We start from the raw sequence: 16,450 nt of genomic DNA, 5'->3' as shown, positions 1-16,450 counted from the left end.
GCATAACAATACTGGGAAGGGCATTGAAGTGTTAAAAAGATCAATGTCCTCACATCTCTCTTTAGTGCAGCTGTACTATATAGCCTATGAAATGAGACTCCTTGAGACTCCTGATACATGTCACATGACATACAGAGACAGAAGCCACAAGGAAATAGTCTGTAGTGATGTAGCGAACATGAAATTTTCACGAACAGGCGAATCTGGCAAACTGCCATAGACTTCAATGGGCAATTTTAAAACCTATAGGGACTGTTTCTGGCCACAAAAGTGATGGAAAAGTTGTTTCAAGGGGCCTAACACCTGGACCATGGCATGCCGGAGGGGAATCCAAGGGCAAACCCAGGATTTTCAAGGGGTGGATTCATGAAAGGTCTCCCGTAGCCATGCACAATACAGTATAATAATTTGGTAGGACATCATGCTGGGTACACTTCATGCAATATGCCGTCCGATTGACCAACCGGCCGACAGATAATGGGATCGATCAGGAGCAGTTTGGATACAGATAATAATGAGGACAGGCTGGACAGCCGATATTGGTAATAAAGGGGAAAGTGAAGCATTCACACATCAGGGGCGCAGGGCTGTGCCCATACCTGACTCTGTTAAGTTCCCCAGAGCTGCTCCATGCTTTGTACACACACTGCTGCTCCATGCTCTGTACACACACTGCTGCTCCATGCTCTGTACACACGCTGCTGCTCCATGCTCTGTACACATGCTGCTGCTCCATGCTCTGTACACACACTGCTGCTCCATGCTCTGTACACACGCTGCTGCTCCATGCTCTGTACACACGCTGCTGCTCCATGCTCTGTACACACGCTGCTGCTCCATGCTCTGTACACACACTGCTGCCCCATGCTCTGTACACACACTGCTTCTCCATCTAAACCCAACTGTAGAAGGGAAAGAAAGGGGGCAGTGCTGTGAGCTGCAGGATGCCTGCAGATATTCTGGTGTCTCAACTTGTGCCTGTCCCCAGACACTGCGCCGACCCTGGTCTGAGAAGGGATTCTTAGCAGCTGTAATCCCCCCTGCGTTTGCCTATGTGATCCATGGCAAAAGTCCCACCAAAAATTACGAAGTTGACTCAGAGTCGAGTTTTAATTTCTAAAGGGCAGAAATCACATTACATTCCTAAATTTGTGGAATTAAGTGCTGTAAAATGTCCTGCGTGCGTACACAGCGATAAGGTAGTGTAAGTGTTATGTCCAGTTCACACTGACAGATGAAATGCCGCATTTTATGCATTACAAACAACCACAAAGCACTTTAGTGATAACCTCAGGTGAGCAAATCATTGTTTTTACTAGTTGACACGTCCAGGACAAAAATGTTAGTCCTCTTGGCGGCAGTCTTTGTGTAGTGGTGTGTAGTTGCTGGCTTGCTTGTGCGCATGTCCGTGGGAGTGCAGGTGATCACGGTTCTCCAGGCACTGTCAGGCTGAGGTAGTTCAATAATAGTTAAGTGACCAAAAAACACTGATTCTGCACTGAGGCCTTATACAGGGGGCATACTACATGCCAGCAGTGGAGGTGAAGGATTATTGGGTTATGGTCGGTGCACTACTAGGACCAGCAGACCTGTCTCTAACAGCTAACGTGTGCACTGGATACACAGCATTGCAAATTAACAATAGCAAGAAAAAGAAAAACAGCCCTCAGAAGGATGAACTACTGTAGCACTAAGCAATGACTGCGCCTGTCTGCAACCGCTAAAGTGCACTGTGTGGACACATTGAACATCAATATCACAAGATCAAAAAAGAGCCTTTAGAAGGGCTCTGATGTTATGTAGATGGTGAATTGGTATTGTAGCAACAAGAAACTTCACTGGGGACACAGAACAGAGGCTTAACTAACACTTTCCCTATCTGCAGCACACTCTCCCTGATCTGCCAAGCACAGAAGCCAAACACAGACTGCAAAATGGCTGCTGTGCTGGCTTTCTGATAGGTGGAAGGGGGGCGGTCCAGGTGGGTGGGATAGCTGATTGGCTATTTGTTTGCTGATTCTGGGGTGAGGGGTCAAAGTTTGGCTCCATTATAATGTATAGGGGGCGGGTCGAACACGCCATGTGTTCGCCTGAGGGGGCGGACACAAACATGCGTTTTTCACCACAAACTATTTCTTGGCAGAACAGTTTGGGCCATCTCTAATAGTCTGTACGGTGGGCAGTTATAATGAAGGGAAGAGTGATGAGGACCTGTCCCGCCACTGGAACCAGGCAAAATGTCATGCTTCACCTCTGCTACTCTGCTATATACAGGGGAGGGAAGAGGCTACCCAATAACATGGGGTCATTTAAAGCGGAATATAACCCTGCATTTCAACTTTGCTCTAAAACATTATTTACAGTATATTATATGCAACCAGCATTTTTTTTTTTTACTAGACCAGCATTGGAAGGGTTACACAGTGCTTTAAAGTTCCTGGAGATTTCTGCAGACGCATCCGAAGCTGACATAGATACATTTTGTTTACATAAATGTATCTAAGTGTTGAATGTGACTCATCTCTCTGTGTGAGAAGGAGTTGGAGGACAGCCAAAGAGTGTGTAACATTTCTCAATAGATACATATAACTAAATAGAATGTAACAATCTGAACTTCTGCATATCTCTCCACGGAACTTTAAACCTCTGTGTTTAACCCTTCCATTGCTGGTCTAGTAAAAAAAAATGCTTTTTGCATATAATATGCTGTAAATAATGTTTTAGAGCAAAGTTGAAATGCAAGGTTATATTCCGCTTTAAGTAAGTGGGGGTCATTTGAGAAAGTGGGGGGACAAGGCAACCCAGTACTCAATTGGCCCCCACTTAAATGAGGGGGAGAAGAATAGTTAATCATTTTATCTTGTAGGAGGGGGAGCACCAAGACTAATACTAAGATCTGGGGGGTGGGGGCTACTTAACACTGGGCCATATCCAAGGTTTTGCTGGAGGACAGGCAAGGTATGCCATCCTTTTGGATAGTTGCAGTGTGACTTGGTTTGAACGTACCACAGCAAACTAGTCATGAATATAATAGTCACTAATACCTACTACAAAAAAGAGAAGGAGTCTTTTCCCATCTGAACCGACAACTCCACACCCACAAACTTTCTGGCTTGTAGGACCACCTTTTCTTCACCCACCACACCTTTCCTTCACCCTCTCCTTCATTTGTTCACCTAGGATAATTGGTAGAAATTAGAATATTATGCGCATCTTAGCTTAGTTTGCTCATGGTTTTGGAAATTCCCTTAAACATCGAGAGGGTTGGTGGTTTGCAACCTCCATCTACCATTTTCAGTCATTTTAGCATTTTCAATCTGAAAACCGATTTGGCATTTAGAAACTAAGTTATGCTTTCTCTAAGCATTAGTCTTTATGTAGATTGATCGACTATGATTAAATACATATTTATCTTTCTACTTGTAGGTGTTTTTTTTTTTATTAGTCACTACTATTTTATGGATATTTGGCATGCTGCTTAATAATGTACCGTAAGCTATCAGTAAGTTTGGCTGCAAGTACTACTGGTGTGGTGTAGCTAAGCTAACTAAGCTAACTCCTCTCAGTATTAAGTGTGTCATATTAAATGCCCACTGGGGTACATTTATCAGTCTAATTATTAAATATATATATATTATATATATATTATAAAATTAAAAAGTAAATCCTACATAGCTGCCAAGCCATGGACCACAGTTCAGATTTTACACCCTCAACACATTTATCGAGGTACTCCAATGAAAATAATGTAATAAAAAAGTGCTTCATTTTTACAATAATTATGTATAAATGATTTAGTCAGTGTTTGCCCATTGTAAAATCTTTCCTCTCCCTGCTTTACATTCTGACATTTATCACATGGTGACATTTTTACTGCTGGCAGGTGATTGGAAGGAGATGCTGCTTGCTTTTTTTTTTTTGGCAGTTGGAAACAGCTGTAAACAGCTGTTATTTCCCACAATGCAATGAGGTTCACAGACTGGAAACTGTTGGGACCATGGTCTTGACATCACACTGTGGGAGGGGTTTCATCACAATATTAGCCATACAGAGCCCCCTGATGATACGTTTGAGAAAAGGAAAAGATTTATCATGGGAAAGGGGGTATCGGTTTCTCTTGAAACATTTTGTTGTGTAGAGGTAATGATTACAAGTATTACAGGGGCGTAACTACGAATCATGGGACTCCTCCCCCAGCAAAACTTTTATGGGGGCCCAAAATGTTTACACTTCTTTCCATGCCCTCCCTTTGGTGACCCTCACAGCCTGTGGGCACGTCTTGCAACTGTCATAAAACAAGTGTGCTCATCATGCTCTTCACACCCATAATAAGTGTAGCAACATAAAAAAACTGATTTGAAGGGTGAGCCTACATATTGGAGGAAGGGAATGTTAGCAGTTGGGGTTCCCTTACAGCTCTGGGCCTCCCTGCAATTTCAGGGGCGGCTACCCTCTGATTGTATATATACTTTATATCATGGTAGTGAATGACTAGAGAAGATGGTTGGTCATTTTTCCCCCTACCTCTGTTGAGTGGCAGCTGTTGCAGCCACTGCACTTCTCGTGTTATTTCTAAGGAAGGGGCTGTGGCTGTGGCATGGGGCAAAGTGATTGTGGACTAGAGATTGTGTTATGCATTTTTTGTGCCCCTAGGTTACCCGTCTTGTGGCTCCCTTTCAATATTCAGCTCCCTTCTCCATGTGTAACATTACTCTTCTATGTATTTCTATTCCAGCCTCGTCTCTTATATGCAACAACCTCTCTGCCATGTCCAACTGCCACTTTCGGCATCATCAGCTGTGGCCTTTCTAGAAATCTGGTCCTTGGTGCAAGGTATTATGGGGGAGGTGTTGCCTATTCTCTTAACCCTCTATTATTATGCTATGAAGGGAGTATGACCCAAAGGTCACCATCAAACAGGGACGGATCTAGGGGGGGGGGGGCAGGCGGGTATCTTGCCCCAGGCGCAGTTTGTTGAATTCTTAAAAAGGCAGCAAAATGAATGGCAGTTTAGGCGCCAAAATCTGACCTTTAAGCGCCAAAACCTAACCTTGCCCCAGGCGCAACTTGGTCTTGATCCGTCCCTGCCATCAAAAAACAGGAGGGTGGGCTAGTGCTATGAAGAGCAATGGGATCTGAGTGGTGAGGTTGAGTTACGTGATCCCCAAAATATTAGATCCTTTTAGATGAGCATGCGGGATGGGGAGTGCTAATGAGAGACTTGGGCTAGCGACAGTCAAATATTTAAGTAAGATAATCTAAAGGTGGCCACTAATGATCCAATCTTTTTCATCCAATCTTACCATTTCTATGTAATATAAGGTAACTGCCTGAAGTATCCATTCAGTATATTCACTTAATTTACCCTTATACTACATAGATTTGGTAAGATTGGATGAAAAAGATTGGATCATTAGTGGCCACCATTAGGCTAAGTACAAACATTCAGCTAATGAACCATAACAAAAACTGCCTATAGCATATCAAGGAAAGTTAATTGGCTTACCTAAGATTAGGGATGATCAAAAAAATGCAAATTCTTCTGAATGCATGCAAATTTTTATGCAAACATATGCAGCTTGAAAAAGGACCAATCAATTTAAACCTGGGTTTAAATGTTTAAATGGATTGGTCCATTTTCAAACAGGGTACATTTGCATAAAAATGTGCATAATATCGGAAGTATTTGCATCTCATTGATCATGCCTACCTAAGATTGGAGCAAGCCCATTACACTGTTGGGCTCCTTTGAGGCGTGATACCTAGTCTTCAGTGCTCTCTGTTAAATGCAGGAAAGTGTCAGCATTATGCAAATGTGAAAAATATAATATAAACTTAAAGTGGATCTGAACTCAGAACTTCTTCTCTGCTCTAAAAGATAAAAGATACACAACAGCATAATAACCTTTAAAGAAAACATTCCTTTGTTGCACCTGATACAAATCCTGAAATAAATCTGTACTGATTTACTTCCTGTTTTCATGGAAGCAGACATATTCTTAACATCCTGTGCTTTCAAATGAGCTTATCTGCCGTGGCAGACAGCTGAGACAGGGGAGAGATCAAATTACAACCTGTGATTAGACACAAATGAGGGGGAATGAGACAGGCTAAACTCTCTAAATGCATACAGGGTGCAATTCTCTATGTTTTCCTTCTGTCCTGTGCAAGAATGAATGAAATTGTACATGTAAATAGAATAGATAAACTAAATCAATACTATATGGACACTTAACTGTAACGATCGGTGTCAGCAATAACAGATTTTCTGACTATTGGTGATCTGCAGTATCACCAATTATACAGATGTTATACCTGATTATGTAGTGATCTGCAGAATCACCAATAATGCAAGTATAGCGAGACACAGGATAACAAGATGTAAGGATAGGTGTTTGGTGCAACAGTAATACAAGGAAATACTGATCACCCGAGGAGCGGGTGATTCAGACTGCACTGCAGTCGGTGATCACCTGAGGTGCAGGTGATCAACACTATACTGTAGCTCCTAATTACGAGTGGAGCAGAGTGCACTGTAGCAACTGGTTACCTGAGGAGCAGGTGATTCAGACAGTACTGCAGCTACTGGTCATCTGAGGAGCAGGTGACAAAAGGTGTAGTGTAGCTACTGATCACCTGAGGAGCAGACGATTCAGACTGTACTGCAATTACTGGTCACCTGAGGAGCAGGTGATTCAGACTGTACTGCATTGTTGGTCACCTGAGGAACAGGTGATCCAGACTCTACTGCAGCTATTAGTCACCTGAGGAGCAGGTGACTATCTGTACAGGAAATCCCTCACCAGAGACTAGGCACTCTAGTGAGGGTAGAAGAGTCAAACAGGCAGGTTCGGCAACACAGGGACAGATAAGGTACAGAGACATAAGGCTAATTTAGAGTAGTATTCAGGCTAAGTCGGCAACAGGATCAGATAGGCAGAAGCACAGAATCAATAAGCAGAAGAGTAGTCAAGGCTAGCAGAAGGTCATAACAAATAATACAATTCAATTAGTACTTTAGCTATCAACAGAAACTGACTAAGTGTGGATCCCCAGCTGCTGCTGGTTCTAGGCACACTTTGGGATCTGAACTAAGGTCTGAGTGCTAACACGTAGCATATGCAACAGCAGACGAGGAACTACTGACAGGCATGTCCTATATATACTGGGAGCGCTCCATAGCGCCGCCCCAGTCACTCAGCCAATCAGGATCAATGTTGGAGTCAGCTGACCGGCCGATCAGCTGACTCCCCTTCTACTTGCATAAAGGTCCTTTCTGTGTGCGCGCGCGTAGTCCTCAGTCTATGTGCGACTGAAGGACCAGGCAAAGCTCCATCATGTAACAACGCAGCGGAAGCCGCCGGCTGAGACACGAAGACAGCCGCCATGCCGCTCACTGCTGCGGCGGCCTCTCCAGTATTCACTATATTCCCAGGCAAAACTCCATCATGTAATAGCGCGGCAGACACCGCCGGCTGAGACGCGGAGACAGCCGCCATGCCGCTCCCTGTTGCGGCGGCATCTCCGCTATACTTTACATTAACTCACTTTCTCATTTATTGTACAGCGATAGAAAATATTACCAAATTCCTTACGTGAATGATTACTTTGTGTTAATTACAGCATCATTTAAATATAACTCTACAAATTCATTCATTTCTGTCCAGCCTGTTTGCAGTAAAGTCAAAATAAAACATTTAAAAAAGAAACGAAAATGCGTATTTCCTGCTTCTGAGGTTACAGATTACCCAGCATGCTCAGGGTGAACCAGAAGTCCTAGGCGTGTGTAAGGGGCTATAAAGGACCAAAAAGCCCTCTTACTAAAACTCCAACCGGAATAATCGCCAATACCTTCTGTTTTACAAAAGGTAAACTTTTGTTCTGCTCTGTGGCTGTTTCCTGCAAGTTACAGCTAAAATATTGGAGCATCCCCTAGTCACATCGTTACACAGAGCCCAGAAGCCCAGATTCTTGTAGTCTCATTCTTTGCACACAATCTGCAGGCTTTCATTAGATTGACTGACCACATTCTGTTGTGAGGGTGCATCTCAACCCAGGCTTCCTGTCTAACCATTCCATCAATTCTGCTCCTCAGCGACATTGTCTTCAGCAGACTCTCATAAATCACAGAATACAGCTTAGGTTTGTAGCTGTACATCAATTGTACAGCAATATGACACCATCCTTTATCTCCTTTTAGTCTTCAGGTACATAACCAACCAGAACCTTCTTTTTTATATTTGCACTTGAATGCCTCCAAGCCTTTTGTGCTGCTCCCTTGTTCCAGAACTTCCACATGCCAACTTCATATGCCGTGATACATTCGCTATCACTAACCCACCAAGTCTATTAATGTTGCCTCAGTAGCTCATTTTTTTTGTTGCCCATTTATTAATTTTTTTTTGAAAGGTGTTATATTGTTGCTTCAACATGTTCCCTTGTTCTCTTTCACAAATACTGCATTAATAACACAAATGCCAGTGCTAGATCTTCCTTAAAATGAATCTCGATTGAGAACTTCCTCTCTGCTCTAAAAGATAAGCAGCAGCATAATAACCTTTACATAAAAACATTTCCTTGTTACAGCTTATAGAGCTCCATCAGAGATGATGCAGTGTAGTTACTTCCTGGTTTGCCGGGAGCACAGAAAGGGTTAACCTCCTGTGTTTACATATTAGCCCTCAACTGGCAGACTTAGCAGACAGCTGGGAGCTCAAATTACACTAGCTAATTACTAAGTGAGAAGGGAGAATTAGACAGGCTGCTCTCTATAAATACATGCAGGGTAAACACAGGGTGGATTTCTCTGTGTTCTCCTTCTCTCCTGTGCAAGAGTTCAGGTCCACTGTAAAGCCCCACTTGACCCTCCCAGATGTCGTACAGTGAAAGGAATAGGAGGTAATGACATTACTTACATAATTTTCATATTTTAGGGAGGCACTTGCTCTAGAGAAATTAGGAAGTAACATGAGCAGGAGATCTGTGCACAAAGTGTAGGACTGACAGTGAAGTGGGGTTTCTTGCTCTGCAGAGTTATCACCTGTCCCCATCCACCCCATGTACATGTAAAAGATGCACTCTGTAACTTGGGTGCTGGATCAAGTGGTTAACTGTCACAGGTAGATAGAATATCAGTAATGGTGCTTATATTCTACTATGAGCATCTCTTACCTATACATCACACTAAGCATTCTCTACCTACACCTAACACTAATCTTCCACCAAATCTATGACTAACATAACCCCTCCTATCTACTGTATGTCTGAAACTAACCTAGTTTATTTAAAGTAGTTCTCATTTATAGTAGTTCTCCAGATAGAAACATAACAACATACCTCTGTCCTTATTCAACAAGCATACATATTCAAGCTGAAATAGGTATAAAATTTTCCCCGCAGATTAGAAAATAGCCTGAAAAAAATTCCCTCCCATGAAGCGCTTCAAACAATGATAACTTTAATTGATGCTGCTCTGGGGAAGTAGAGCTTTTCACTGTCTCCTCCCTTTTATTTTTCACTGGCAATCAGTTAGAGAAGGAGGGAATGGGGGTGGTGCATTTGAAGCTGCTAGACAGTGTTCAGCAGTTACTAACTGAACATTGAGTGATACCCAGAGGACTTCTCCATCATTTCCCATAATGCATTATGCAGGTAGTGAGATGGGTCAGGAATAAAATAATTCACAAATCATATTCTAGGGGTGTCCTGAGACACAGGTATAGTAACCATATCTGCTCCTTTGTGGTGAGTCCTTGAGGACTGTCACAGATCCCAAGCATGCCATAGAGGTATGTGACTCTTCCTTAGGGTTCTGTTTCCTTTAGGTCCTTGTATTGCACTTTAAAGGTCCTGAAATATTGCGTCCCGTGAGGACCGCCTGGAATTCAATAGCCTTTGATCATCACAAACTTATTTCAGAATATCCTAAAATTGTGATGCACAAATTTCTGTATACAGTAGGTGGCTTCTCTACTGTCTGACCCAAGACCCTCTTTCCATAGCCTCTCTGGACTGGTTATCTAGTTATCACCTCTGATTGTCATCTCTCGCCCAAACAGCTGTCTTTGCTCCTCATATCATCTGTGTCTGATAAGTCCTTCCTGGCTATTCACATATAAATACTTCAGTAAATACAGCTTTCAGTTTTGCTAAGTTGAGTTGAAATTTGGTGTGACCGTAACAAAGTGATTTTTTTGAGCAACAGAAAATGTTATTTTTAATTTTTCTTATTGGAGGTATGTGGAGGGACAATGCAATAGAGGTAGAAAAAAACAGGGATACGGCCCATACAATTTATGAAATGATGACAAACCCCGGTACTTGTATAAGAAACTTTATACAGAAGGTGACATCCTGTCTCCTTGGTATCTCAAGCCAGTGATGCAACTTTCAGTGACGCAGCTTAATTGCCCCAAAACTTTCATACAACCCTGTAGTCAGAGTATGGAGATCTGGTTATGACTCCCCGCATACGTATTTTTGTTTTGTGGGAAGTCTCCTTTACCTTTGCTGCTGTCGCAAATAACTGTAATTTTACAATGGAGACACGAGCAAAACAGCATATTTATAGAGTAAAGCATTTCCATGTGTTTTTATGATAATGTATTTGTCTCATAGTGCAGATGATTTTGGCTGGCTTTTTTCACCGACATTATCTTACCCACAAGACTTCGCAGTCAAGTAATAAATGTTCAGGTGACCTTTTCATGGTGACTCATAACCACACAGTCCTAGGATGACTTCCACCCTTTACTGCTCCAATGTGAAGGTAAAAATAAAATAAAAAATAGACGTTTTATATACTTCTCTTCAATCAGATTGGTTGCTTAAAGTGAACCCGAGGTGAAAATAAACTAATGAGATAAACAATTACATGTATTCTTCTACTCCTAAAAATGACTTTTTTAAGTATCCCAGGGCTTTATTGTATACTAAACATTATTATTTATCACTATTATTTAGCATTTATATAGCGCCAACATTTTAAGCAGCACTGTACAGAGTATATATTGTATTGTCACTAACTGTCCCTCAGAGGAGCTCATAATCTAATCCCTACCATATTCATATGTCTATATTGTGTAGTGTATGTATTGTAGTCTAGGGTCAATTTAGGGGGATGCCAATTAACTTATCTGTATGTTTTTGGGATGTTGGAGGAAAACGGGTTGCCCGGAGGAAACCCACGCAGACACAGGGAGTGCATACAAACACTGTGCAGATAGTGCCCTGGCATGGATTCGAACTGGGGGCCCAGTGCTGTAAGGCGAGAGAGTTAACCACTACGCCACTGTGCTGCCCCACATTCACAAAGTGGGTTCAATGTTTTACGGTTTCTAATCAGTGGCAGCCTATTAAGGGCTTGATTCACAAAGCGGTGCTAACCTACTTAGCACGTCTAAAGTCTTTAGACGTGCTAACCAGGGTGCTAAGTAGGTTAGCACTGGAATTCTCAATCAGATTGCGCGCTAACTTTGTGCGCGCAAAGTTTTACGCGCGCTAAGTCCCATAGGCTTTAATGGGCACTTCGCGCTGAGCGCCCCGCGCTCTGTGCAGTGTGTGCGTAAGGTTTTACGCACATAAAGTTTTATGCGCATAAAGTTTTATGCGCGAAAAGCTCGTTTAGACATGCTAAGGGGGTTTTCACAGGCATGCTAACAGTTAGCACCGCTTTGTGAATCAAGCCCAAAGTGTCCCAGAGTTAGAAAAAGATCAATATTCATGTATTTTATCTCTCCCGGCCCTCATAAGTTTTTCTCTGCCAGGAAAACTTTTATGGCTGTAATTTGCTTATCAGTGATGTTTACTATATTCCTGACAAGCTCCCGACAAGACAGAAGCTGTCACTTCCATGCCTAATTAACTCGTTCAGGCAGCAAAATAAAGCAAGTAAAACAGTCTGGTTATTAATATGTTTTGTACTGTACATTCACATGCTTCTCTCATCATGTCACATATCGCCTCGGTAACACTTTAAATAGTGACCTCACTTTACAAAAAATTGATGTGATATATCATTGTTACGTGAACCATTTTGCAAGTCAGTGTTATTAAAATCATCACCGTAGGAAAGGAGTGGTTCCCTGCTGAATACTCATCATGAGCCCACAATTGTGTTTAATAACCATGTTCTTCCTCAAACCTTTCTGCATCTTTTTCTGACTGTTGCTCTTAGCCTTATTTCCTGCCCTCTCCTAAGTCTAACTGGAATTCTAGTGGTCTTCGATCAAATAATTACAATGACACATTGCAATAATAATCTTACCTAGTATTCATTACGGTTTGATGCACATCCACTTGGATTCACTGGGGTGTATTCCGCCCAGTCTTGTGTTTCACCTCTCCTGAATGTGAATTTTTAACCCTTTCCAATCCATGCCCCCTTATTTGAGTGATCACGAAATTGGGGTGGCATGGGAGGGCTAGAGCTTTGAGATAACAAAGCATCAGAGGAAAGGGGGTGGAGCTGGAGCCAACTAACACAGAGTCCTCCTTCCCTTGCATTCGAACAAGTGTAAGTGTAAGTGGAGGGGATCCAAGAGCTGCGTGTTGCTGGAGAGGATCCGAGTATCAGACTTTGTCCAACACTTTTATCCATATAGCAGCAGGACACCATGCGCCCATGTAATATTTATATTATGGGACTGGCGGTGATTCCAAAACTTTGATTTGAAGGGGCCGATGATGTGCCGGATTTTTTCTAGCCTATATCGGAATATGTTTGACATTGGTCCGAGGTAGGAAAAGGCCTATGTCGGACATAGTCCATACATAGGATTGGAATGGGTTAACATTCTTGGCAGTATGGACGAGCTGAGCTCGTCCATGTATGCCAAGGTGGATTGCTCAGGCCCTGGATGTTCTTTTCACTTACTTTTTTTGCAGAACATGTAGCTAGCACTTTGCTACCTACACGTTCTGTCCGATCGCCGCCGCTCCCCGCCGATTCGCCACGATGCGCCGCTAAAGGGGCTGCCCCCCCGAAAAGCCTAACGCAGCCTGGCGAATCAGCGTATTGCAAGCTACAGCAAGAACAAAAAAAATTATTTAACAAAAACGGTAATGTGTACTTATGTACGCATCACCCAGAACGCCAAGGGGTCAAGTCCTGCATGGACGCGGGTGGACCGCGTCCATCTGCTTTTTTCAGAGAGTGGACGCCGTCCACCCTGGCTTGTGTGGAGGGGAGCAGCGCAGAGAAGGAGAGCTATGAAGACAACAGGGAAGGGCGGACGTCTCCCCCCCCCCCCCTCCTCTCACCTTCGTGCTCCCCTTCCTGCCTCTCCCCTCGGGTGTTTCCAAATGTTGGGCCAGCGGCTAAAGTGGGCGGAGACTTACCGCGTTCTTCCAGCCACAAGGGACGCTCCGCTCTGTGTACGGCTAGAAGACCAGACTAGCCGCACACAGAGCGGAGCTTCCCTTGCGGCTGGAGCGCGGTAAGTCTCCCCCCACTTTAGCCGCCGGCCCGACATTTAAAAACACAGAAGGGGAGAGGCAGGAAGGGGAGCACGAAGGTGAGGGAAGGGGGGGGGGGAGACGTCCGCTCTTCCCCACTGTCCCCATAGCTCTCCTTCTCTGCGCTGCTCCCTCTTGCTGGGGGCACACCTGGCTACCTGGGCACATATACCCCTGCCTACATATACTGGGGACACATCCCACTGGCTACATATACTGGGCACATATACCTCTGCCTATATATATTGGGCACATATCCCACTGGCTATATATACTGGGCTCATATACCCCTGCCTATATATACTGGGCACATATCCCACTGGCTACATATACTGGGCACATATCCCACTGGCTACATATACTGGGCACATATACCGTATATACTGGCGTATAAGGCGACTGGGCGTATAAGACGACCCTCTAACTTTCCCACTTAAAATATAGAGTTTGGGGTATACTCGCCGTATAAGACTACACCTGTAGTAAGTGTGCCAGGCAGAGTTGTAATTACCTATACTGCAGTCATCCGGTTAATAGATATAGATCGCACTCTCCATTTAATAGTCCAGTCCTTACACAGCAAGCGTTCAGGTCCAGAGAGTTCAGTAGGGTGCCGGGTGCCAGGCAGAGTTGCATTTACCTATGCTTCAGTCATCCTGTTAATAGATCCCACTCTCCATTTAACAACCTCTTGCCAGCAGCCGCTCGCGCTGGTAGCAGAGCTGTTTCCGGGGTCACCTGACTGGTGACGTGTGCGCTCCACACTACAGCTCGGCAGTCTCTTCCTCCATGAGCGTCATCAGTGGAGCGCGCACGTCACCAGTCAGGTGACCCCGGAAACGGCATTGCTACCCGCGCGAGCGGCTGCTCGTAAGAAGCTGTTAAATGGAGCGTGGGATCTATTAACCGGATGACTGAACCATAGGTAAATACAATTCTGCCTGGCACCCGGCACCCTACTGAACTCTCTGGACCTGAACGCTCGCTGTATAAGGACTGGACTGACTGACACTCGGCGTATAAGACGACCCCCGACTTTTCAGAATATTTTTAAGGGTTAAAAAGTCGTCTTATACGCCAGTATATACGGTACCCCTGGCTACATATACTGGGCACATATACCCCTGCCTACATATACTGGGGACATATCCAAATGGCTACATATACTGGGCACATATACCTCTGTCTATATATACTGGGCACATATACTCCTGCCTATATATACTGGGCACATATACTCCTGCCTATATATACTGGGCACATATTCCCCTTGGCTATATATACTGGGCACATATACCCCTGGCTATATATACTGGGCACATATACCTCTAGCTACATATACTGGGCACATATACCCCTGGCTATATATACTGGGCACATATACCCCTGGCTATATATACTGGGCACATATACCCCTGGCTACATATACTGGGCACATATACCACTGGCTACATATACTGGGCACATATACCCCTGGCTACATATACTAGGCAACTATATCTCTGGCTACATATACTGGGGACTACTATACTCATGGCTACTTATACTAGGGACACCTATAGACCTGGCTACCTATTCTGGGGGTACCTATTTTGGGGGAACTGCTGTCAGATTATCTGCATTTTTGTGGAACCGCTGTTATGTATTTTGGGGAACAGCTGCCAGATTATGTGTATGTTAGGGGAACGGCTGCTGCCAGATTACGTGTATTTTGGGGAACTGCTGCCAGATTGTGTATGTTTGGGGGACCACTATTGCCAGATTATATGTCTTTTGGGTGTTACATGTATTTTGGGTGATCCGCTGCCAGGTTTCGCGTATTTTGGGGAACTGCTTCCAAATTATGTGTATGTTGGGCGAACTGCTGCTGCCACATTGTCTATTTTGGGGGAACCACTTCCATATTATCTGTATTTTGGAGGAACTTCTACCAGATTATGTGTCTTTGGTGAAATGCTGTCAGATTACATCTATTTTTGGGGGATACACTACGGCAGAGCTCAAACTTCCTCGGCAGACCTTTTACATCACTGCTAAGGTCATGTATATTTGGCCCCACCCATGACCACACCCACGGTATGCTTGACCACGCCCACGTTATGCTTGACCACGCCCGTTTTTTGGCGCGCAGGGGTTTTCCAAGTGAGTCCACTCACTTCTTTTCCCAGGACTAGACCCCTGAGAACGCCTATACAGCCCTATTAGTGAACAGGTATTCTTATGCTGGTTCCCCCCTGATGTTTAGCTGTGCAGGTGTCCCACATGGTTACTTAAAGATCCGGCATGCTGGATCTTTAAGCAACAGAGTAACCAAGAAGCTCGGGGGGTGACCCAAACCACTAGGAATTTATAGGGGACTAAAAGAGACCGAAAAGCCATCTTACCAAAAAGCAATGCTTAGTGTGATTTTCCTTCTTAAAACCCCCAGTATAGCTAGTTTAGTTGACCACTGTGTAGGTAGTATAGTTGCCCCAGTATAGCTAGTATAGTTGCCCCAGTGTAGGTAGTATAGTTGCCCCAGTATAGCTAATTTAGTTGCCCCAGTATAGTTGCCCCAGTATAGCTAGTATAGTTGCCCCCAGTGTAGATAGTATAATTGCCCCAGTGTAGCTAGTATAGTTGCCCCCATATAGCTAATTTAGTTGGCCCCAGTAAAGCTAGTATAGTTGCCCCCAGTGTAGGTAGTATAGTTGCCCCAGTATAGCTAGTTTAGTTGCCCCAGTATAGTTGCCCCAGTATAACTAGTATAGTTGCCACCAGTGTAGATAGTATAATTGCCCCAGTGTAGCTAGTATAATTGCCCCCAGTATAAGTTAATAGTTTCCCCAGTATAGATAGTATAGTTGCCCCAGTATAACTAGTATAGTTGCCCCCAGTGTAGGTAGCATAGTTTCCCCCCGTATAGATAGTATCGTTGCCCCCAGTATAGGTAGCATAATTGCCCCCCCTATGGAGGAAACTTAGAAGGAGGGGCAGCAAGGACAGCAGAGGGGGG

The sequence above is a fragment of the Hyperolius riggenbachi genome, chromosome 10 (assembly GCF_040937935.1).
Source record: "Hyperolius riggenbachi isolate aHypRig1 chromosome 10, aHypRig1.pri, whole genome shotgun sequence".
Lineage (NCBI taxonomy): Eukaryota > Metazoa > Chordata > Amphibia > Anura > Hyperoliidae > Hyperolius > Hyperolius riggenbachi.
This window is presented reverse-complemented; position numbering follows the sequence as displayed.